We start from the raw sequence: 26,257 nt of genomic DNA on the forward strand, positions 1-26,257 counted from the left end.
TCCAAAGAGCTGCAGAAGAGCCTCCTGAAAAACAAGTCAGCTTCACAGATCACATGATCTCCCAGGCCCAGAGAATTCTAACTGGGCTTCCAGAACTTTCCCTCCCCTCCACCCTCTGTCCTAAGGCAGGAGAGATTAGAGACAGTGGGTAGCTAGGGGTGGGTGGGGTGGGTGGAGAGGAGGTAGTTTAGAAAGAAGCCAGCCCTGTACTTGCCCCAGGAATCAGCAACCCCCCTAGAGCAGGCCTTATCCGAGGGAGAGGGAGTAGCTTATAGTCTCAAGGGAAGTTGAAGCTTAGACAATGGGACTAATTTCTGAAAGGAGACTGTGTTTTGCAATTTAAAGGGGCCTCAGGACTTTGTGTACCAAACTGTGTGTATAGCCAACCAAAAAAGCCAGGCCTGTTGGTATTTTCAATCCAAGATCTTGGAAAGAACTTTCCTCACAGTTATTTATTTTAAAGGGCCCTTCCTCAAAGAACAGAATTTTAAAGTTGCTATGTAGTTGATAGGTTCCTGTTCAAATTATCACTCACATTGCGTTGAAAACAAAAGTCACCATCTCCGCCACCTATCCATGAACAATTGGAGATCTATTATTCTTAAACAAAAAGATGTTTGTTACAGTAGGACAATGTTGGCAGAGATGGGTCCCAGCTCGTGATGACTTCAACAGCCTGTCCCGTTCACTGGAGGACCTTGCCTCCCTGGTTTCACTGGACCTCGAGCCAGGAGGCTCGAGGAGAAAAACACAATCGACTCACTTTTGCATAGAGAGCAACTTAGCCATATCTTATTATATAAGCTTCTGACTTCCATACTCACAGGGTCAAATAATGTTTCCTATAAGGAGGGATAAAATGTTCCTTCTCTAAAACTAATTCCGGCATCAACTGAAGAGACACCATGGTTTTCACCCTGTACCCACTCGATGGCAACCAAAAGTGAGTCATGCATTTATAAAAAATAACCTACTGTGTTATGTGCATTTGTGCACATAACCTACTGTGGTGTGTGCATTTATAAAGATAACTGTAATTTTTCCCAAAATTACATAGCTGTCAAAACCATGAAACTCATATATATGGTGAGGCCATAACTGACTGCAGTTTAGCATTTCGTTTCCTAACAGTTCTCAGAGAATTAGAAACTTCATATTCATGCACAACTTCTGAATTTCTGTTCATGCAGCCTACTCTATCCAGCTACAGGATTCATAAAAGGTAGTATTGCCAGATTAACGATCAGGTTACCAACAATGATTAGCTAACATTTCCAAAAGAACAAAGATCTGGATCTCATAAAACTGGGAAGCTTTCTGGTATTTAAAACTATTCACCTGAAGAATGTTCTGCTAAATAAGTCAGAGATGATTGACAGGATTATTTTTATAACTCAAATGATCTCAGCTTATAAAGAATTATGTGTTATTTGCAGTTGACAAGTTGGTTACCACAGGGGAAAAAACTACCTCCTGGAACTACTCCTAACTCTGGCTGTAATACCCCAGAATGTTTCAAATTCCCTCAGTAGTTATTAGAACATTTCAAAATATTTTCTCAGAAAAATCTTTTTTACTTCAGTTTTTAAAATACGTATGGAAAAGTTGTAACCATACAGTAAGTTGTAGGATGTAACTTTTTAACAATCCACACTGCATTTCAGATCAGTGCAATGCCTCTAGGTGGTAAGACCTGGGGGGACTGGAAAGATTATATTAACATTGGTCAAAGCATCTGTGGAATAATTCTTCAGAAACTATCTTTAAAGTTATTGTATGAACCAGACTAAAACCCAAAAACAAGCAGAATTGAAATAGGCACATTATTTCATTGGTCTATCTTATATATATATTTTTAAGATTTTATTTATTTATGCATGAAAGACACAGAGAGAGAGAGAGAGGCAGAGACACAGGCAGAGTTAGAAGCAAACTCCCTGTGGGGAGCCTGATGTGGGACTCGATCCCAGGACCCCGGGATCACGCCCTGAGCCAAAGGCAGCTGCTCAACCACTGAGCCACCCAGGCATCCCTATCTTATATTTCTTTTTAAAAAGAATTGAACAAAGGGAAACTAGCCCTATCGGACTTTACGGCATACTAAACAACCTCTATATTAAAAGAACGAGTTACTGATACAAAAATAGACAAACAGACTAGTGGGATAAACCAGAGCTGACAGGAATGCAGATCCTTTTGGAGCAGAATGTGGCAAAACCTAATAAGACCACATAAGCACTTCTGTTTTGATCTAGTAGTCCTAGGAATTTACTCCAAGAGACACCTCCAACAATATAAAAATTCATACGCACAAGGCTATATGTCACAGCACATTTGCAGCTGTTGGTGTTTGCAAGACCCTAGAAACCACCTCAATGCCTATTCACAGGAGAGTGCTTGAATAGCCAAAGGTGGGCCTCTCTCGGGGGCCCTACTCAGCCCTATACAAGGGGAGGAAGCTCTTTACGAGCCTGGTACGCAGTGCATTCCAGAATATGCCACCATGTAGAAATAGCAGAGTTCAGAAGAATATCTACAGCACACTACTTTTCAGGAAAGAAGGAAAAGGATCTAGGAAGAGACCTGTCTCTTCTCAGCTGTGCCCAGAGAACCCCGGAAGTGTAGTTCAGAAGCTAGGCCGCAGGTCATCCATGGGGCAAGGGTGAAGAAGGAGGAAGAGAGTGGGGGATGGCAAATGCAGGCTGAGCCCTGTTTCTCCAAGGATGCCCTGCTGTGTAGTTGTGATGCTTGCACTGCCAATGTAGAGTTTTAAAAATACATTTACAGGGGTGCCCAGGTGGCCCAATGGGTTAAGTGTCAGCTCTTGGTTTTGGCTCAGGTCACGGTGTCAGGGTGGTGGGATGGGGCCACATCAGGCTCCGAGCTCAGCAGGGAACCTGCTTGGGAGTCTCTCTCTCTCTCCCCTTCTCCTTCGGCCCCTCCCCCACCATGCTCTCCTTCTCTCTAAAATAAATAAAACACCTCCAAAAGGGATCCCTGGGTGGCGCAGCAGTTTGGCGCCTGCCTTTGGCCCAGGGCGCGATCCTGGAGACCCGGGGCGAATCCCATGTCGGGCTCCCGGTGCATGGAGCCTGCTTCTCCCTCTGCCTGTGTCTCTCCCTCTCTCTCTCTCTCTCTGTGACTATCTTAAATTTAAAAAAATATAAATAAATAAATTAATTAAAAAAGAATGTTTAAAAAAAAACACCTCCAAAAAATACATGTACATAAAATATATCTTACAAATGCCATGGAAATAACAGTGATTCTTGAAAGAAGGCTAGTCACTCTATGAATGAGACAATGTCTGGACTTCTGATAAAGAAACGAGATAACGGAACCAATTTTGTTACTTACAAGAGAATGTTGAAAATTTCAATTTGAAGGAGTTGGAAATACAAAGAGCAAATTCAGCACAGTCCCTGCTTGAAGTGAGCTTATATGCACTAACTGTCTCATGGCAGAACCATGTTAATTAGCAGTTTGGAATGTTACTGAAATGTTCCCATCCCTGTTAGCAACCAGCCCTGACCTGTGCATGGATGAGCTGAAGTCCTCGCAGGTGCGGGGGTTGGGGGGGAACCGCCTCGGAGAAGGGCCGTCTGTGTGCCCACACAGCCCCAGTCATTACAGGTTTCTGTCAGAAGCTTATTAAAAGAAACTTGTTACAAAACAGGTTAGTTCAGTTCAATTCCAAATACACACTCGCAAGGTGCTCACCTGTATCTGCTGAGTATCAACACGGTAAAGGTAAACTTTGTTTCATCTTTTCTTGATAAAGCTGTTTTACCCTTTTTCCCTTTTCAAGTGAGAAAATCTCCAGGATCATGAGATGGCTGGAGACCCAGGTATGATATAAAATCTGCTTTCTGACAATATTTCTGATTATAAAAATAATGAAACATCTTATTTAAAAAAAAAAACACATGGGTGCGGAAGTGCAGTAGAAAATGTAATAATCCTACCCTTCCGAGTAACCACTGTTAATGGTATGTATGATATGTATAGAAATCTCCTCATTTGTGGACATTCACCAATAAGGCGAAAAATTAACTCAGGATAGAAAACTCATTGCCTCTCCCAGTCACCAAAGGATGCAGTTAATGGAGACTTGCATAGTAATGTCACTTTGTACTTAATGAACACGTGGCCTTATTAAAAGTTTTAAAATCCTTTCCTGTTATAAGTCGAGCAGACTCTGTGTTTTCTATGTATCTCTCTGTATTCTATGCATTTGCTGACATTGGATGTTGCAAAATTATTAGCCTTTATCACCTCTTTCTCATGAATGTATAATGTTCTCTTCTTCCAGAAGCTTTCTTTCTCCCCAGCAAGTACTTCTTCCTAGAATACATGCAGTACAGAGATCAGCTGAGGTACAAAAACCCCACTCCCCCGTCCCTTGAATTTTATTTATTTGCTTATTTATTTATTTATTTATCCCTTGGATTTCAAAGTGCAATTCGTTTAAACTGCCTTCCACCTTCAGTTTCCAACACCTGGGAAAATTCTCAGGGGTTCCTCAAGACTTCTGAAAACTTCCCTGGATTTAGCTTGAAGTCCCCTTGGCCCCACACGTGATGTCTCTATGTCACCTCCCATGTCATCCCAGAAGGCGGAGTTCAACCGCATTTCCAGTTTCCACGAGAAATTTCTTCCCACAAAGCAGGTTGTGGGGAAGTCCTTCCCAGAGTCTGGAGGAAGGCCTGCCACAGGTCCTAGCATTCCACCACCTGCCCCGCCTCCCTCCGCCCTCCTCTTCCTTGGGAGCCCCCTTTCCCTGGCGCCAAAGTCTTCCCCTCAGCTATTCAGGAAGTCTCCTCTTTCTTGGGAGCCAATGGTTCCCAAAATTTGGAAAAGCCAGATTCTTCCCTTCAAGCTCTTAAACAGAGCTCGCTGCTTTTCGAGCCATGAGAGGCTGGTCCTGAAGCTGCACCCCTCCGCCCCCCACTGCCCACTGGCCTGTGGGCCCCGCCAGTCAGTGGCCCTCAGTGGAAGTGAGGCCCCGTCTCCAACCCTGTGCCCCGTAGACCCCAGAGTCTCCCAGGTCCCTCGTTATCCGGGCCTACAGCTTCTACCTGAACCTCTCAGGGTCGCCAGTACCACCCAGAAATGTGCTAGAAATGCAAACTCTCAGACCCTACCCCAGATCTATCACATCAGAAGCTAGGAGAAGGGGCTACTAGTTTGTTTTTAACAAGCCCTCCAGGGGTTTTGATGCTTGCTGAAGTTCAAGACTTCTGGCATTCACATCCAGGGTTTAAACCTACTCCTTATGGGCTTGTCAAATTATTTTGTGAATGAAGGAGCACCCCCCGCCCCAGGCATTTTCACACCAGCTACTGAGACAAGAAGTATGTCCCTCTCTCACTATATTTCATATCCATTATAATACATCTGCTTCTTGCTTTTCTCACTCTTCCTCTCTGATGGGACACTTTTCCTGCCTTGTGAGGGGACACCGAGGTGGAACCCGAGATGGAGCCATCCCTTTGACCACAGCCTGATTCACCGAGTCACCAAGCCACTCCAGGGTAACCTGAGTGGGTCCAGCCTGTGGGTGTCTGAAAGGTAGGGGATTCACAATGGGACACTTAGGTCCTCATGTGTAAGAGCGTGTGAGTATAAGATGTGCATTGAATTAACTAGCAAACACCAAACTCTAAGATGAGAGGTTGAAAGGCTAATATAAATTAGGAGCACTCCCACTAGCTAACAGGTAATTAACTTAAAGGCTTTGAGTTATTTGGGGGGAGCAGAGGAGATACAGGAAGTGAAGAGTACCCAGTCCCTACTCACTCTGCCCTGCAAGCTTATGGACCAGGTCAGAAAGAAATTCTCCCAAGAGGGGAGGGAGGCTTACAGCTTCTACCTGAACCTCTCAGGGTCTCCATTTTCTTCATCTTTCTCCATCTCTTCCATACATCCAAACGACAATGTCTTTTCCTTGAGATATAACTGACAAATAATATTGTGTAAGTGTAAGGTGTATAAAGTGATGATTTGACACATGTATATATTGCAAAATGATTACTGCAAAAAGGCTTAGTTAACAACATACATCACCTTACATAGTACTTTTTATTTTTCCTCTTTCAGACAAAAAAAAAATAGTTAATATCATCCATGCATATTGAGAATACAAATGAATTCCAGAGGATGGGGGTTATTTACTGCCCACATGCAAGCTCTGGCCTCATTTTATACCTTTAAGCATCTCTATCTCCTAGAAAGGCTCTCAGTTTTGCTTTCAGGATGCCACATGCTTTGATCTAACTCCTTCTCCCTGGCTATGTCTTCTCTTTTGGGAATCCTTTTCTATGCCTGTGTCTACATATTGATGTTCCTTTCTTGGGTCCCACTTCCCTTTCACTCCACATATTTCTCTCTGCTAACCACATTTATTGTCACAGCTTCAGTTACCATGGGTAGGCTGAGGGTTGGCTAATCCACAGCTTTAGTCTAGACTCCCATGTCTGCCCTAGAGCCCCATATTTTCCTGCTCATTGGACATCTATCTCTTCTTGGATGTCTTCTGGATACCTTAACATCAGTCCTAACTCACAGCCCTACCCCACATCCTAACTCTTTACCTACATTCCCCATCTCTGCAAATGGCACCATCACCCTCTAGTTGCCCAACACCTTGACCTCTACTCCTCACTTTACAAACCAGTGAACTACAAAGTCAAGAGTCAAATCCTGACCTCATGATTCAGGTCAATATGATTCCCTCTGGGATATCCTATGTAATGGGACTCCCCACCTAGAATTTTGCTCTCCTCCTCTCCACACAGACAGAGGGAGAAGCAGGCTCCATGCAGAGAGCCTGACGTGGGACTCATCCAGGGTCTCCAGGATCACGCCCTGGGCTGCAGGCGGCGCTAAACCACTGCACCACCGGGGCTGCCCTCCAATCTCTTTCTTATCATAGGACTCACAGAAAATGACAACTTTTGTACAACACACTGGGATAACCATTTGAGAATTCTGAAAGAAGCCACTAGGTTTTGCCTGTTATCCCAGAGGCTAAGGGGTTCATAATCTGGGCTCTCTTCAAAGCCATTCACACCACCCTGGGAGCCTCTGGACTAATTCCTTCACCCTGCTGCAGTAGAGGGGCTTTCCAATGCACAGACCTTACCAGGTCACTGTTCTCCTTAGACTCCTTCTGTGGCTTCCTGCCAGCTTGCATGGCTCTACAAGGTCTGACCCTGCCTCCCTCACCAGCCTCCTTCCTCCTTCTTGCTTTCTCCTCACATTCCCTTCCTCATGTCCCAGTCACACCAAAATGACTTGCAGTTGTTTCGGAGAGAGCTTTTGCTTCTAGATTTCCCTGCCCTTCCCACAGCAGCCTGTACTCCCCTAAGGCTGGCACTCACTACTGTCCAACATGGAAATTCACAGAGGGCAGAACTCTGACAAGAACCATGTCTGGCATTGAGTGAGAACCCAAACATTTCTTGAAGAGTGAGCAAAGGAATGAGTCAGCTTTTGTGATAAAGCACCAAACCAGGGGGTAGAAACTTGGGTCCCTGGTGTGCCTCCAGCCCACTGACCCACTCCTGTCTGGGCCTCAGTCTTCTTGCCCATCAAGTGAGAGGACTGGTCTCTGAAATCCTCTTCAGGGTAAAGGCCTGTGTTCCCTGGGGCACTTTGGATCCCAGCAATTCTACAAAACGTTGTAACTCTTGATCTTTGCAAACAACTGAGGTTAAATTTGTAACAATTGCTATAAATTTCCTCACCAGCAGAAATTGAAAAGTAACTAAATGTAAACCAGTATATTTTTAATAATACTTTTTTTTTTTTTTTTAAGTAGGCTCCATGCCTAGCACAGAGCCCAGCAGGGGGCTTGCACTCATGACCCTGAGATCAAGACCCAAGCTGAGGGATTCCCTGGGTGGCGCAGCGGTTTAGCGCCTGCCTTTGGCCCAGGGCGTGATTCTGGAGACCCAGTATTGAATCCCACGTCAGGCTCCCGATGCATGGAGCCTGCTTCTCCCTCTGCCTATGTCTCTGCCTCTCTCACTGTGTGCCTATCATAAATAAAAAAAAAAAAAAAAAAAAAAGACCCAAGCTGAGATCAAGAGTCAGATGTTCAACTCATGAGCCATCCAGGTGCCCCAATTTTTAATGATACTTTTTTTGAGTTCCACATTTGGGAAAGATAGCAAACTTGGCTTAACCCTACCCCCCTAGGCCCCATTCCTAGTGTTTAGTGTTTGGCTTGAGGAGGTAAGGTCATGACTGTGGAGGAGGGAAGGTTTCACAATCCCTGTGCCTCCTTTCTTTTGGCTTTCATTCCCTTCTCCCTCCTCCACCTAGTTCACTTGGTTGGAGGAAGGAACAGATACACTGTTTCACGGCTGACTGTAAAATAAGGTCCAAGTGAAGGAGATGAAGAGCTAAGTAACACAAGGTCCCCAACAGGCTCTTCAGCAAGTCCTTTTAAGATTATATTTTTTCCCAGACTATAGTCACCAAGCAAAAAGCTTTAGTCATCAGGAAGAAAATGGGTTGCATTCATGCTACACTTTATATGGCGCAGTGACTCCAAATGAAAATGAAGCTAATAAATGACCCAATTCAAGAAGAAAGAAAAGAAAGGTCAATCTTTCAAGGGAAGAGAAACTAAGCAACTCTGCCACTTTACGGGCCTTTCCTCCTGAAATTTGCTTTTAGTGTGTTTAAGGTTAAAATCGTCTCAAACCATATGAATTGCTCCTATAAGGGTTTCTGCTGGGTGGAAATACTACAGTTGAAAGACCTGGCTAATAAGTGCTAATCAGAATAATATTGGTCATCAAATGCTGAACCATTGAGTTATTGTTTTTTTAAAAAATATTTTATTTATTTATTCATGAGAGACACAGAAAGAGAGAGGTAGAGACACAGGCAGAGGGAGAAGCAGGCTCCACGCAGGGAGCCCGACGTGGGACTCGATCCCGGGACTCCAGGATCACGCCCTGGGCCGAAGGCAGGCGCTGAACCGCTGAGCCACCCAGGGATCCCACCATTGAGTTATTGTATCTATTATGGGCAGTCTGAGGCTTATGCTACGTGTTCTTGTTCATTTATATATTTGTTCTTTGAGAGAAGCTATTGCAATTCTAACCACATACGCATATGCACACACAGCCCCTCTGGAGTATAATCTAAATCTGCATCCTAATGATAGTTTTTATTTCTATAGTTCTTTTATGCTTTTTAAAAAAATATACTTATTTCCTTTCGGTGGTGGGGGGCAGCGCATGGGGCAGAGGGAGAAGAGAGCGGACAATCTCAAGCAGACTCTGCTCAGTGCAGAACCCAACATGGGGCTCAGTCTCACAGTCAGAGATCATGATCTGAGCTGAAACCAAGAGTTGGACACTTAACCAACTGAGCTACCTAGGCGCCCCGAGTTCTTTTACTTTCATAGGCACGTATTATTTCACCTTCATTCACATTTGCTTCTTTAAAATTTTTCTAGGGGCGCCTGGGTGGCTCAGCAGTTGAGTGTCTGCCTTTGGCTCAGGGCGTGATTCCGGAATTCCTGGGATGGAGTCCCGCGTTGGGCTCCCTGCATGGGGCCTGCTTCTCCCTCTGCCTGTATCTGCCTCTCTCTTTCTCTCTGTGTCTCTCATGAATAAATAAATAAAATGTTTAAAATAAATAAATAAAATCTTTAAAAAAATAAAAATTTTCTAATACACCAAATAGAGTAGTTGATAGAACTTGAGATTTGAATGGAGTGATAAGGAAGGAAGTGCAAATTAAAATATGTTCTTGCTTCAGCACCTTATCGTTTTGCATAATGTCCCCTGTAGATAAAATGATTTTTCTTCTGGCTTTACAGTGAGAAGTACCAGGGCTGTTTCGATAGGCCTGCCTCTTGAGAGTGGCTGCTTGCAGGAGAATGGGCCCAGAGCTCTGTTTCCCATGAGGTAGGGTCATCAGTCTCCTGGGTTTCCAGGGGTGGAACTGACTGACCCTAGAAAGAATGGAACAGTGGTTTTGGTCCAGCAGGGGTGAATGCCAGAACACAGCTTCCAATGTGGGGAATTTCCCTCATGGGTCCCACAGAGATGAGCCCTCTGGGTTGGCACCCTGGGAGCTAACCCCAAGCGAGGGCCTTCTTTGGCTAAGCCGAGTGCTGAGGGAAGGAGTGTCCTGCTTCAAAGGATCACTTAGTCTTATGCCCCACCTGGTTCCATGGGGCCAACAGATATTGTCTATAATAATGGAGGACCAGCCTCAAAAAGTGACACTAAATACCAGTGAGACACCATGGCCATAGTGGCCAGCCATACCGAGCAGACACGAGTGCTTTTCTAGGTGAGGTGACTGACATCCTTTTAAACAGGTCAGGCCCTGAGATTTTTTGGCAAATTGGGAGGGCAAAGATTTAGCTCGTCTTCAGATAGAGAGTTCTTTTAAGGTTTCAGGTTCTTCTTGCCTGTCACACTATAAACAACCTATTTGAACAGAAAAACTCTGTGATGACCCTAGCTGTAAGGCTGGAGGTGAGGGTGACATCAGAGAGGAAGCAGTCTGGAGTGACTTTTATCATATACCTCATTTTATCACAGGTAAATACCATTCTCTGTTTATTTATTTATTTTTTATTTTTATTTTTTTAAAATTTTTTATTTATTTATGATAGTCACACAGAGAGAGAGAGAGGCAGAGACATAGGCAGAGGGAGAAGCAGGCTCCATACACTGGGAGCCCGACGTGGGATTCGATCCCGGGTCTCCAGGATCGCGCCCTGGGCCAAAGGCAGGCACCAAACCGCTGCGCCACCCAGGGATCCCCCATTCTCTGTTTAAACGGGGAAAAGGACAAGGACTCTGGAGAGAGCCCTGTGGCCACCTGAACCCTGGGGTGGCCAATTGGGGTCAACCAGAGGCCTTCACCTTCTCACCCTTTGGTAAGCTTCTTCACGGATCCGGTGATTAAGCCTCAAGGAAACCACTCACTGTAACAAAGACAGAAACACTGTAAACAGTAAAACTTGCCCTGAATTTCTGCTTGTTCTCTCTTCCTCTACCCTGTTTTGGAGGGGTTAATAGATCAATTATCATGATTTTGTTTGAAAGTAAGTAATTGTAATAATCATTTTAAAAGACATTTAAAAAAAAAATCTCAGCTGGGTTCTCGGTCCTGTAGCTCTGAGGTGACTGTCCTCATGGAATTTAGAGCCTCATGGCAAAATAAGAATAATGCATGTGTATTTACTAGGAAATGGATTAATTCTATTTATTTTTTCATGTACTGAATACCTACAAATTGCAGGTATAAAAAGATGACTAAAGGTCTATGAAGATAAATAAGAATATGAGTTCTTTGAACCTGGGGAGAAAATTCCCAACTTCCAAATGATCGTATTTCAGATGTTTTTTAAAAATGTTTGGAAGTCAAAATGTATTGTCCTACACTTGATCTTAACCAAAAGGCCGAGAAGGAATAAAATGTATTTTCCTACAGATGTGGCAAGAACTAGACAAATGAGGAAAGGAACATCATAAAAAAAAAGTGAGTAAGTTTTAGCACTGGTTGGGGTTAACAATTTCCTGTTATGGAATTTGAGAAAAAGAAAGGGAACAATGGAAGAGTGGGAGCCATTCTCAGGGCAGGTCATAAAGCACAGAAGAGCTTGATTACTTCCCAGAATAATGGTTTTGCATGGGGGCCAGGTAGCCAGCTCCTTCATCTGTTGTCACACAAAGGTCTTTTATACCTCAGATTTCTGTCCCTTGGTCATCACTGCATGCACAATCCAAAATTCCTGTTCTAATCTCCAATGTGATTAAACTTGATACAGGATCTCTTCTTTAGTCTCATACATTGCCCAGGAGCTTCATCTATGAACAACCTCCTCCTTTATCTTTGGCACAGTCACTTTCTCCTTTAGGATACAATAGAAATCTCACTTTTATAGAAAGAACCTTTTTGTCTCAGGCTAGAGGAATGTCTCTACCATCATATTTTTTTACTCTACTTAGAGAGAGGTAATCTCTATTTTTGTACATATTGCTTAGGCACTCCTTGTGCTTCTTCTATTCTATATGGCCTCAGAGTGCCCTTGAAAGTTTTTTTTGCATCCTGGAGCCATTTAAATTAGGTGAGCTTTCAAAGAAGACAGGATTTTTTTTAATGGAACCATTATTATGTTGAATTTTTTTTTCTAAAATTAACTTCATTTCAAAGGCAAGTATTAAAGGTTGTTTAGTGTCTCAAACTATCATTCATTATTTACTTATGATTAAAAATAATCTTTTAGTCTAAATACACTGTGGAGGGAGTGGATAGATCTATCCAAGGCTGCTATGAATAGATAACAATTATTATGAATTATAAGAATAGCATTTAGAAAAACCAATCATGCTAGTCATCACTCTATTTAATGGCAACACATTGGTTTATTTAACAGCTAATGGTTTCTTCATATTCCATCACACAAAACAATAAACACTCATAAGTATATGCAGTGAGTGGATTCCTCATTAAATTGGATCCAAGGTTAATTAGGGACTCACTATGTGTAGTTATATTTACAGGAAAAAATCAAACGAGTAACTCCATCACTCCTGTCTATCCGTTGTTTGAGAGTATGAAGAAGCTGAAAACTACATAAAGGTTTACAAATGTACTTTAGTTTTAGTAATGAATAGCTGCTGACTTAACTTCGGATAAAACAAATCTTAGTTGGTGCTAAAGGACCAAGACCAGGGGTTTGACATCTACTCGATGCTCATTACACAGAGATTTTTTTTTTTTTTAATAGTCATTGTCCCTCTGAATTGTTGCTTCAGAAGTATGTGTCTGTGGTCAAGGGAAGCCAGCAGTGAAAAGCATGAAGGTGACTGAGAGATAAGTCCAAGTATACATCTTCTTGAATGAGTAGCCTTTGGTGTCTCCCTACATGAAGAACAAGTTATTTTGGTTCTTTTCATGTATGTGGAAATCCCATCTTATTTCACAAAGGGTTTAAGGCAAATCACCATCCCTAACCCACAATTTAGAAACTGATTCTTGAGAAATCCATAAATGATGAAGGAAATCATCTATTAAAACAATTTTAAAAGTTGAACTATCTAGTATGTGACTGCCGTGTTCCCCCTTGGATACGATTCCCTCCCTCTAGTGTAGGTGGGACCTGTGATTTGCTTCTAATCAAAAGATTATGGCAAATGGGATGGGATGGCACTCCTGTGATTACATTAGGTTTATAAGATTCCAACTTGCTAGCAGTCTTGCTCTCGCTCTCCTGCTGGCTTTGAAGAAGCAAGCACCCATGTTGTGAACTGCCTGTGAAGGGACTCACATGGCAAGGATCTGCAGGTACCTTGTAGGAGGGCTGACAGCTTCAAGGAACTGAAGTCTGCCAACAATCTGTGAGCCTCAAAGTGGACCCTTTCGCAGTCAAACTGCAAAATGAGATTACAACCCCACCAATACCTTGGTTGGAGTCTGGTAAGACCCTGAAGCAGAGAACCCAGTTCAACAACACCTGGACTCTTGACCCACAGAAACTGAATATAAACGTATGTTGTGTTTAAGGCTTCAAAAAACAAAAATAAATAAATAAACATTTAACTAGGAGTATTTTATTTTTCAGCAACTCTATATGCAGAAGGATTTTAAGTTCACCAATTCTCCCCTGCCGATTTCCTAAAAACCTTAAGGCCTACATTATCCAAGAGGAGGAAAGTTTTAAGAAAGGAAATCAAGGGCTCAGCGGTTTAGTGCCGCCTTCAGCCTGGAGCATGATACTGGAGACCTGGGATCAAGTCCCACATCGGGCTCCCTGCATGGAGCCTGCTTCTCCCTCTCCCTGTGTCTCTGCCTCTCTCTCTCTCTCTGTCTCTCATGAATAAATAAATAAGTCTTTAAAAAAATTTTTTTTTAAAGAAAGGAAGTCAAAATGTCAAATATAGAAGGCAAGTTTAGCAGTAATATTTTAAGACATTAAGGAGACAGAACTTGCTAGGAGGGATTCTAGCAGACTGCAGTCTAACAGTGAGAAGACTGACCATGGTCATTCTTGGTAGCCGCCTTTTGCTATGTTTTTTCCTTTTTCTTTTCTTTCCTACTTCTATGTTCCAAAAAGGATGTTTGACACTTACACATATTACCTCATTAATCCTACCAGGAAAAAAAAATCCTACCAGGAGATAGAACGCTTTTTTATTTATTTTATTTTATTTTATTTTTTTAACAAACTAAGGCTTAGATTGATTAAGTAGTTTTTCTCATCTAGTAAACAAGGCAGAGGTAGGACTCAAACCCAGGCCTGCTGAACACAGATGCCCGTGTTCTTTCCACTACATTAAGACCTCAGGAGGAGAACAGAAAGTCTTAGTGTCTACAAATGCACAGGGCTTGGTAGACAGTCTCTACTTCCTTGGAAGCTACCTTTTTCTCTTTTTCTTCCTTCCTTTTCTCCCTTTTTTTCTTTCTTCCCTCCCTCCCTCCCTCCCTTCCTCTCTCTTTTCTTTCCTATCTATAAGCACTTTATAATGATTCTGCCTTCAAGCCAAGATTGTGTTGGAATAAGGATTGTTGAATGCAAAAGTCACTTCAAAAGGAATTTATAAGAGCACATATTTATAACTGAAACAGTATTTTCAAAATGACTAATATACATTATACCTTGCCTTTGTGAATGAATACATGAACATTAGTTACCATTGGATCCATCTGCTTTGAAGAGAAATTAGGAATACTAGCTTCTGACTTTCAAAACTAAATTCTGAAACAACATAATAGCCTTGTAAGATATGCTACACTATTGTCTTGAGAAAAGAGCATCTACAAATTTTTTATGTCCTCTATTAGTGTATCAAGGATCACACTTGGCCAGTTTTGTGACTAGGAGGTCCAGAGAGGAAGAGGAAGGACAAAATGGACCCCTTCCCACATCAGGGTTAAAAAAGCATCTCTGATGCTTCAGTCTGTATATCAACTTGCCTAGGGCGTGGGATATTCAGATATCCAGTTAAACATTATTTCTGAGTATGTCTGTGAGGATGTTTCCAGGAGAGAATTGGCATTTGAATCAGCAGCCTGAGTGAAGCCGACTGTCCTCCCCAATGTTGGTAGGCCTCATCCGGCCCACTGGGGGCCTGAATAGAACAAAAAGGGGAAGGAAGAATTTACCCTGCCTCATTGCTTGAGCTGCAACTTCAGTATTCTCCTGTGTTCAGACCGGGATTTATATAATTGGCTGCTGGTTCTCAGGCTTCAGGCTTGGACTAGAACTAAACTGTGGGCTTTCCAGAGCCTCCAGCTTGCAAGCAATGGATCATGGGACTTCTCCGCCTCCATAATCCTTTGAGCCAATACTTTTCTTTTTTTTTTTCTTTTAAAGATTTTATTTATTTATTCATGAGAGACACAGAGAGAGGGAGAGAGGCAGAGACACAGGTAGAGAGAGAAGCAGGCTCCATGCAGGGAGCCTGACGTGGGACTCGATCCTGGGACTCCAGGATCATGCCCTGGGCTGAAGGCAGGCGCTCAACCGCTGAGCCACCCAGGGATCCCAAAAGGTCCTGTTATAATCAGCTTGAATATAAGCTCTATGAGAACAAAAACTTTCTCTCATTTTATTTACTACTGGCCGAGGGCCCAGCACAGAACCCAGCACATAGGAGGTGCTCAGGAAACACTGGTAACCTAATTAACTCATTATTGTGTGCCATGTTGAAAATCTTTTCTCAGCATGTCTTATGTTGAAGGCAGTAATTCTTTACGGCTTACTTAAAATTTTCCAAGTAATAGTTACATTTTGAAGGTACACATTAGGTATATAACAACCTTTATCACAATGATAGTTTCCACCCATTAAAAGATGTTTTTACGGGCTGTGTGCATGAATGTGCTCTCTGTAATCAAAATATGTCATCCTACAACTATAACAAAAATATAAATGTTCACATTTCAAATATCAAATAAGGTACTGAGAACAAAGTTATTAATATTGGTTTGGTCTACTATTATGTTATCTTTTGCCATTCAATTTGCCAAATATTTATGAAGCATAATTGTTAATAAGAGAAGTGAAATATTTGACATTGAACGCAGCCCTTCTAGTTGGGGAGCTAGGAAACCTGCACTCTTAGGAAAGAGCTAAGTAACAATACAGTGAATACGTGATGAAATGCTCCAATGAGCATTATCAATGGTGAATATTCTGGGAGCATGAAAGGCAAAGGTGAGGTCTTTGTGAACTACAAGAGACAAAAGAGGCTTCAGGAGGAAGTCAAGTCTGAGCTGGAACAGAAATAGCTCCACCTTGGCCCCTGCTTAGAGGGCCTGCTCTGGTCCTTCTTAAGACACATCCCACCACAAGAGTGAGGGGTCTGTAAGGAAATGTCCACCCTGAGCCTACATCCCCCATCTCTTCTGGACCATGTTCTGTCTACTAGGACCCCAGAATTCTGGTTAAAACACCCTGAGCCCACTTCCAGGGCCCACTTGGTGCCTCTCCTGCTGGCAGCCACAGGCAGGTAAAGGACTGAGTAGAAGGTGAAAAAGCTGCAGGGTGTGCCAAGGGCCTGAGGCTGAGGACCAGGGGTAGCTGCTTCTTTATCACCACATTCTGGCATAGAACAAGAATTCTAAATTAGGACTCAACCTTCTAGGTTATTATGGAGGTCAATGGGGGAGAACACATCTTCTTTTTTTAAAAAATAAACTTACATTGATTTGTAACATTTACATAATTAGCCATGAGCAATATTGATTCACGTTTGTACTTTGGTTCCAGGCCTGACAAAGATTAGGGGCAAGTCTGACCAGGAAGAATGGGGAAGGTGTAGAAGAATTGGTATTTTAGGATATCAGAACATCTAGGAGAAGTGCTGAGTGAGCTCCATGTGAGACGTTAGAATGTATCTCTCATAGTACTCCGGAAGATGGATAGTAGATGGATGTTTTTCGATGAATAAGAAAAGCTCTTACCTGAATCTGTGTACACAGAAGTTAATAAATCATAAGCTCATATGACTTATGGTGATTCTATGGGCTATTTTCTTTCAATAAATTCCTTGTTGCTTAAATCAAACAGAGTACACTTCTGAATTGCAATTAAGACTGGTATAACAAAGGCCAGGGACGATATGCTCTATAATAACAAATTAAAAAACAAACACATAAACAAACAAAGCTGGCACCAAGCAAAATGCCTAGCAGAATTAGTAAGTAAATTGTGGTTTACTCATATACCAAAATACTATATAGGCATTAAAAGCCATGGAGTAAAAAAAAAAAAAAAAAAAAAAGCCATGGAATAGAAAATAATTTTATGACTTGGGAAACTGCTCATGAGGTAGGTGAAAAGAGCAAGATATAAAACTGTACATGGTATAATACCAAGTTTGTTTTTTAAAAATACACCATATGGGGATCCCTGGGTGGCTCAGTGGTTTGGCGCATGCCTTCAGCCCAGGGTGTGATCCTGGAGACCCAGGATTGAGTTCCACATCATGCTCCCTGCATGAAGCCTGCTTCTCCCTCTGCCTGTGTCTCTGCCTCTCTCTCTCTCTGTCTCTCATGAATAAATAAATTAAAAAAAAAATTAAAACACACCATTTGCATACCGAAAAGCCTGAAAAAATACATCATAATGGTAACAATAATTATTTGTTTGGTGGATTATAGAAGTTTATTTTCCCTTATTTCCATATTTTATAGGTTGAATGCATATTACAATTATAAACAACTGTTATAGTGGGGTCTTTTTTTTTTTAAGATTTTATTTATTTATTTATTTATTTATTTATTTATTTATTTATTTATGACAGACACACAGAGAGGGAGAGAGAGAGGCAGAGACACAGGCAGAGGGAGAAGCAGGCTCCATACAGGGAGCCTGATGTGGGACTCGATCCCAGGTCTCCAGGATCTGGCCCTGGGCTGAAGGCGGCGCTAAACCGCTGAGCCACCCGGGCTGCCCATAAATGACTGTTATAAACACATATACCCACATGCACATACACCTAAGATATGGGGAAAGGATATAAAAAGCAAAACTAAGAGTTAGCACCAGAAAATTCCATTCTAGTATGGTGATGAAATGTGTATTTTCTGTAGTTCCATATGAGAATGTGTTACAATGAAAATGTAGAAGAGCAAGAGGGTAAACCTTTAACAGTAAGGAGAACAGGTAAAGATGTAAAATCCTAGAAGGGAGGTGTCAAGTGATTTCAGGAAAATGAACAGCAGATAGGAGCAGGCTGAGCAGAGTGGAGGATGCCCACAAGTACAAAAGACTGGAGTAGTGGAAAGCTGAAGAGGCTCCAGACCAGAAGTGAGGGGGCAGATGGATGAGAAAGGGTGTGAAAACAAGGATAAACTGAAGGTTAACAATTGGCCCCTTAAACTGTGCTCTCTACCCTTATGTGCATACAAAACAATTGACATTTATCTTGAGGGCCAAAAAAGGAAAAGAAAAACAAATGGGCTCTAGCCAAAGAAAATGATCCGCTTAGCACTAAGGCTTCCTCTCTCCCATTTGGAAATGTTGAGGATGTCAGTCTGATGATCAGCATCCTGTCCACACACCGTAAAGCAAAGTCTGCAGTCAATAAGAACTCAAGAAAGTATGCAGAATTCTGAGTCTTGTCAGCTTAAGGAAAGCCTCTTGGGGAAAAGGACCTACAATGCAACAGCAGAGAAAACTCACATTAACTGCCTGGCCTAATCAAACTGATCCTCCATTCTTAAAGAGGAACAGAAAGCCAAGGATTGCTGCACAAATGAAGACCAGTGGCAAGGAAGCTGAGGATCAAGCTAAGCAAAACACCTGACCACAGAAAAAGCAATGCAATTCAGGGAACAGATGGTGGGGTAAATATCCTTCAAATTAATATTTAGAGAGATTTAAGAAGCCAGTAACCCATGAAACAAGAATAGATTGCAAAGGAATATTCAGGAACACAAATGAAGCTACTGAAAATGGAAAAAAAAAAAAAAAAAAGGTTGCCAAGGTTAAAAAAGATATTCATAGAAGGGCTAAGATAAAGTAAAACAAATAAACAAACAAAAACCCTCTTAGAATGTTAAGCAAAAAAAGGCAAAGGGATGAAAAGTAGCAACCAAGTTTCAGCATTTATGTTCCAAAAAAGAGAAGAGAGAAAATGGAGAAGAAATTATCAAAAAAAGTACAGAATATTTCCAAGACCTGAAGGAAGACATGACTCTGCCATATGTGATAAAATAAGCAAGATTCATGTTAGATAAAACATCATCAAGTTTCAGAACACCTAATATAAAGCGATCATTAAAAGGCTCAGAGAGGAAAGGAGGATAAACAGACTACCAATAAAGCAATGAGAATCCAATTGTCATGAAAATTATCAGCAGTAATATTAGGTGTCAGAAGACAATGAAATAATTATTTTAACACTCTGAGAATTCTAGATTTGAATGCAGAATTCTATACCTTGTCAAATGTTCGTGAAGGTAAAAATAAAGATATTTTTAGATGTGCAAAGACTTCAAAAATTTACCTCCATGAGCCATTTCCGAGGGAAGTTACCTGAAGATAAGTATCTATAAAACAAAAGGAATAAATAAGAAAGAGAAAACCAAGGGATCGATAAAGGAATTGATCAATTCCTGGCTTACCACTTGCAGAGAATCTACATTACAGCAGACAGTGGAAGACTCTGGAAGGGATGCCTTGGGAGTAAAAAGGAGAGAATATTAATCCCATCACACTACTTTGCTCTGTAGTGAGCAACATGTTCATAGTAATGTAACCTTATTCATTACTTTTCAACTTTTAGAATCAATCCAGAGTCAACACAGGTAAAACAATTATGGTTACAGAATAAGATGAAAAATAAATTGAACAGTTTACAGTAACATAGCAAATAGCTATAAAAAAAATAGCAATAGCAAAAAAAAAAAAAAAAAAAAAAAAAAGAGTGGAAACAACCAAAATGTCCATCAGTTGAGACAGACCAATAAAATGAGCTATATCCACACATTGGGATATTGTTCAATCATAAAAAGGAATGAGATACTGATACATGCTAAAACATGGGTGACCCTCAAAAACATTATGCTAAGGTAAGAAAGTCACAAAAGACCATATATTGGGGCAGCCCCGGTGGCGCAGAGGTTTAGCGCCGCCTGCAGCCCGGGGTGTGATCCTGGAGACCCTGGATCGAGTCCCACGTCGGGCTCTCTGCATGGAGCCTGCTTCTCCCTCTGCCTGTGTCTCTGCCTCTCACTCTCTCTCTGCATCTCTATGAATAAATAAATAAAATCTTAAAAAAAAAAAGACCATATATTGTATGACTCCATTTATCTGAAGTGCGTAGGAGAGGTAAATCTATAAAGACAGAAAGCAGATAAGTAGTTGTGCGTGGTTGGAGGAGTTGTGGGGAAATGAGAAGTGGCTGCTGATGGGAACAGGACTTCTTTTTGGAGTAATGGACATGTTCTGAAATTAGATTATGGTGATGGCTGTACAACTCTGTTGTGCATTAAAACCATTGAATTCTACACTTCAAATGCATGGACTTCATAGCATACAAATTATATCTCAATCAAAAAAAATTTTTTTAAAGCAAATCTAACAAAAGTTGGGAGGTGGAAGAGGGGCACAGGGGTGAAAAGAAGAGTTGAAGTGATAATACTCTCATCTTACATACCAGGGGCTTAAGAGATAATGTTGAAAACTTACAGAATAAGGAATGGGTGGGGGGTTTAATGAACAAAGTATAAAGGTAACCATTAGAGGAATTCAAAAATAATTTATCAAAATTGGGAAGAGAATGAGAAAAATGAAAGGGGAAGGTGTTGGTGAGCTACGTTTTTGTCTTTCATATTAGGGGTAGCATGTGCTATTTAACGTTGATAAAATAAAAAGTAGACACATATGCATCTTATTTAAAGTGTTGGGGGGCAACCCTGGTATCAATAAAAGGTAGTTTTGGGGAATGGGAGTGGGGGAGAGAGGAAGACTGGTATCTTGCGACAAGTAACTTTTGTGCTGTGTTTTTGTTTTGAACCACAAGCTGATAGTGCTTTAAAGCAAAAAAGAAAACAAAATAAGACTATGATTATAAAATTAGGAGAATATTCACATACCTCTCCAAATACATGACCTGGGATGAAAATGCACTTCCTATATTTTCTTTTTCTTTTTTTTTTTTAATTTATTTATTTATGATAGTCACAGAGAGAGAGAGAGGCAGAGACACAGGCAGAGGGAGAAGCAGGCTCCACGCACCGGGAGCCGGACGTGGGATTCGATCTCGGGTCTCCAGGATCGCGCCCTGGGCCAAAGGCAGGCGCCAAACCGCTGCGCCACCCAGGGATTCCCCACTTCCTATATTTTCAGTCTCCAACTGGATCCTTGAAAATTTCAAGCTAAGTGAAAAATTTGTCCTGAGAGGAATTTTTTTCTTTTCTTTTCTTTCTTTCTTTCTTTCTTTCTTTCTTTCTTTCTTTCTTTCTTTCTTTCTTTCTTTCTTTCTTTCTTCCTTCCTTCCTTCCTTCCTTCCTTCCTTCCTTCCTTCCTTCCTTCCTTCCTTCCTTCCTTCCTTCCTTCCTTCTTTCTTTCTTTCTTTCTTTCTTTCTTTCTTTCTTTCCTTTCTTTCTTTTTTTTTTTTCTGAGAGGAATTCCAATACTGCCTTCCTCCACACAGCCTTGGGCCTGCCACCTTGTGGCGGCGAGAGTGAAACTTTATGTGAAAACTACACGTTTGTTTATACTATTCACGTGGCTGGAAAAAAGTCCGAAAAATAGATCTTAAAATATCATTTAACTAAAACTTGTCTCCAACACTGTCCTTCAGAAACTAGGCTCTTCTCCACAGAGAATCCAATTTTGAGTAGTTTCTTGTGAATATTATTCCAGAGCATATTAAGCTTATGGAAACAAACGTGTAGCTATATATATATATATATATATATATATTTTTTTTTTTTAAACATAGATATAGGATACTATACACATTTTGCATTTTCACTCAAAAGAATTGGAGGGGGTTTTCGACGTTAATTTTTTAATGTATTACTCTTTTTAAAACAAGATCTTACTTAGGGGCGCCCGGGGGGCTCAGCGGGGTGAACGTCCGCCTCCAGCTCGGGGCTCGATCCCGGGGTCCCGCGGGCTCCTCGCTCCCGCGCCCGCCGCTCCACCCCGGGCGCCTCTCAGATTCTTGGGAGATTTTCTCAGCTCTTGAGAGGGCGCATGCGCGCGGGGGGTGGGGTGCGCATGCGCAGGGGGAGGCGCTTCGCATCCCCCTCAGTACCCAGGGTTGGTGATGTCGAGCGTCTCTTCCTGTGTTTGCCCCGCGTGTATCATCTTTCATGACCTGTCTGTGCACTTTTTTCTCATTTATTTTTTTCTCGTTTTAAATTGGGCTATTTTCTTATTGAATTTTGGGAGCTTATTTATTTATTCATCACAGACAACAAGCGGAGGGAGACGCAGGCTCCAGGCAGGGAGCCCGACGCAGGACTCGACCCGGGTCTCCAGGGTCACGCCCTGCCTGGGCCGAAGGCGGCGCTAAGCCGCTGAGCCGCCCGGGCTGCCCGAAAGCTTGTTTATTTTGAGGTTTACACGGATTTCCCATATAAGCAAGTCCTCTTCGCCTTCATCTGGCAGACTTCTTATAGAGTTTACTCCTTGGATAAAATTTCGACCGTAAATATATTTTTGCCGTATCTTTTATTTTTTCTTGGAGAGGGCGGGGGGGCGGCAGAGGGAGTGTGGAATCCTAAGCAGGCTTCAGGCCCAGCCCAGCGTGCAGGCGGACGCAGGGCTCGATCCCACCACCCTGAGCTCGCGACCTGAGCCGACATCAGGAGCCGGACGCTTGCGGAGCGGCCCAGGTGCCCCCCCCTCCCCCCCCCGTATCTTCTGTAGGATCCACACACGCTGCTGCCGAAGGGGCCCGCTGCTGCCGAAGGGGCCGGGCGGAGCTGCTTGGGGACAGCTCGGGGACAGTGTGGAGAGGGCACGGCCTGAGGGCACAGCAGGAACTGGTTCCTGAAGGTCACTAGGCTCCACTGGTAAATAAAATGGACACATGGCATCCAGAACTGTCTTCCTCCCACAATAGTTTTGTGAGGTCACTCCGGTGCGCTCTATGGACAAAGCCTAACAGTGTGCCAGCTGGTAATGGAAAAATGTTTACATGGTCTACCTCCAGCAAAGTCGTGCAAAGAAGGGTGGATTTGGAGCTAAGAGACAACTGATATGCCTCGAAATACTTTAGGCTATTCCCTCTTTTCTAGTTCTACCACGCACTGCCCTATTCAGGACCTCCTTATCTCATGCTCAGTTGCTCTAAAAGCTTCCCAATTAGCCTTCCTGGCTCTATTCCTACCTTCCTGAAATCCATGTTCAACAAAGTTGACAGTGATGTATTTAAAAAGTTGAAAAAGGGATCCCTGGGTGGGGAGCCTGCCTTTGGGCCAGGGCGCGATCCTGGAGACCCGGGATCGAATCCCACATCAGGCTCCCGGTGCATGGAGCCTGCTTCTCCCTCTGCCTATGTCTCTGCCTCTCTCTCTCTCTCTGTGACTATCATAAAAAAAAAAGAAATAAAAAAATTAAAAAAAAATTAAAAAAAAATAAAAAGTTGAAAAGGATCCTCTCCCACTTAAAGTTGCTAAATCCCTCTCCCTAAATAAAGCATATTATGTGTTGCTTGTTCTGGTTCCTTCCCACCACTCCCTGATGGAAATCTTTAGAGTAAAAACGATTACAGGCATACCTTGAAGATACCACAGGTTTAGTTCCAAACCAACTCAATAGAGTTGAATGAGTTTTTTGGTTTCCCACTGCATATAAAAGTTACGTTTATACTATTCTGTCCTCTATCTGTGCAATAGCATTGTATCTAAAATGTACATACCTTAATTTAAAAATGCTCTGCAGCTAAAAAATGCTAACCATTATCTGAGTTTTAGCTAATCCTAATGTTTTTGCTGGTGGAGGCTCTTGCCTCAATGTTGATGCTGTTGACTGCTCAGGGTGGTGGTTGCTGAAGGGTGGACTGGCTATGGCAATTTCTTAAAATAATACTAAAGATTGTTGCATTGACTGAGTTCTTCCTTTCACAAATGATTTCTCTGTGACATGCTATGATGTTTGACTGCATTTTACTCACAGCAGAACTTTCAAAATTGGGAGTCAAACCTCTCAAACCCCACTGCTGCTTTATCAAGTTAAGTTCATGTAATTTTCTAAATCCCTTGTGATTTCAACAATCTACAGTGTCTTCACCAGAAGTAGATTCCAGCTCAAGAAAGCACATTTTTTTAAAATTTAATTTTTTTTTTAAAGATTTTATTTTAGAGAGTGCAAGTGAGAACAGGACTGGAGAGGCAGAGGGAGACGGAGAAGCAGGCTCCCTGCTGAGCAGGGAGCCCTAAAGAGTTTGAGAGAGAGAGAGAGAGAAAGAGAGAAAGTGAGCACATAGGGGGGTGGCATAGGGAGAAGAGAGAGACAGAGGGAGAGGGAGAAGCAGGCTTCCCACTGAGTATGGAGCCTGATGCCAGGCTTGATCTCATGACCCTGAGATCATAACCTGAGCTGAAACCAAGAGTCAGATGCTTAAATGACAGAGCCACCCAGGCGCCCCAACACTTTCTTTGTTCATCTATAAAAAGCAACTCCTCATCCATTCAGTCCCATCTTCAGGCTCCACTTCTAATTCTAGTTCTCTTGCTATTTCCACATCTGCAGTGACTTTCTCCACTGAAGTCTTGAATTCCTCAAAGTCACTCATAAGGGTTGGATTCAACTTCTTCCAAACTCCTGATAATGTTGATATTTTGACCTCTTTCCATAAATCACTAATGGTCTTAATGGTATCTAGAATGGTGAATCCTCTCCAGAAGGTTTTGTTTACTTTGCCCAGATCCATCAGAAAAATCACCACTACGGCCTTACAAATTGTATTTTTTAAATAAGACTTAAAAGTTATTCCTTGAAATTATTCCTTGATCCATGGGCTGCAGAATGGATATTGTATTCACAGGCATGAAAACAACATTAATATCATTGTACATCTCCATCAGAGCTCTTGGATGCTCTGTCAATGGGCAGTCGTATTTTGATAGGAATCTTTTTTCCTCTTGAGCAGGAGGCCTCAACAGTGGACTTAAAATATTCAATAAACCAAGTTATAAACAGATGCACTATCATCCAAGCTTTGTTGTTGCACTTAGAGAACACAGGCAGAGTAGACTTAGTATATTTCTTAAGGGCCCTAGGATTTTCAGAATGGCCAATATGCATTGGCATCAGCTTAAAGTCATGTTTCATTCGCTCCTAACAAGAGTCTGCCTGTCCTTTGAAGTTTTGAAGCCAGGCACTGACTTCTCTCCTCTCTAGCAATAAAAAGTCTAGATGGCATCTTCTTTCAATGGAAGGCTATTTCATCTATTGAAAAGCTATTGTTTAGGGTAGCCACTTTTATTACTTGGCTAGCTTTTCTGTATAATATGCTGCAGGCTCTATCACAACTTGCTGCTTCATCTTGCACTTTATGTTATGGAGATGCTTCTTTCCCTAACACTCATGTGCCATTACCTGTTAGCACAAACTTTTCTTCTGCAGCTTCCTTACCTCTCTCAGCCTTCTTAGAACTGAAGGGAGTTAGGATCCTGCTCCAGATTAGGCTTTGACTTAAGGGAGTTGTGGTTGGTTTGATCTTCTATCAAGACCACTAAAACTTTCTCCATATCAGCAATAAGGCCGTTTGCTTTCTTATCATTTGTGTGTTCCCTGGCATAGCATTTCTAATTTCCTTCAAGAACTTTTCCTTTGTATTCACACCTTCACTAACTGGTGCAAGGACCTTGTACAAGAATAATATGAAAATTTTATGCCAAAAAATTGGACAACCTAGAAGAAATGGATAAATTCCTAGAAATATATAGCCTACCAAAACTGAAGCAGGAAGAAACAGAAAATGTGAACCGACCAATTACCGACAGTGAAATTGAATCAATAAAGAACTAACAACAAACAAAAGTCTAGGACCAGACAGCTTCACAGGCAAGTTCTACCAAACATTTAAAGAAGAGTTAATACCTATTCTCAAACTGTTCCAAAAAATGGAAGAAAAAGGAAGACTTCCAAATTTATTCTATGAGGCCAGTATCATCCTGATACCAAAACCAATGACACCACCAAAAGAGAACTACAGGGAGTACCTCTGATGAACACAGATGCAAAAATCTTCAACAGAATACTAACAAACTGATCCAACAATACATTTAGAAAAATCATTCA

General features: G+C 42.0%; 1 long non-coding RNA gene across 1 annotated transcript; it reads left to right on the forward strand.

Moving 5' to 3' along the window:
* The first annotated feature begins 741 nt into the window (after positions 1–741).
* On the forward strand, positions 742–9,627 carry LOC125754341 (uncharacterized). The gene is made up of 4 exons (XR_007408298.1): positions 742–943; positions 3,809–3,848; positions 4,313–5,571; positions 9,476–9,627. It is a non-coding gene; the product is annotated as an uncharacterized LOC125754341 (long non-coding RNA).
* Positions 9,628–26,257: the final 16,630 nt, after the last annotated feature.

The sequence above is a fragment of the Canis lupus genome, chromosome 34 (assembly GCF_003254725.2).
Source record: "Canis lupus dingo isolate Sandy chromosome 34, ASM325472v2, whole genome shotgun sequence".
In the NCBI taxonomy this organism is placed as follows: domain Eukaryota; kingdom Metazoa; phylum Chordata; class Mammalia; order Carnivora; family Canidae; genus Canis; species Canis lupus.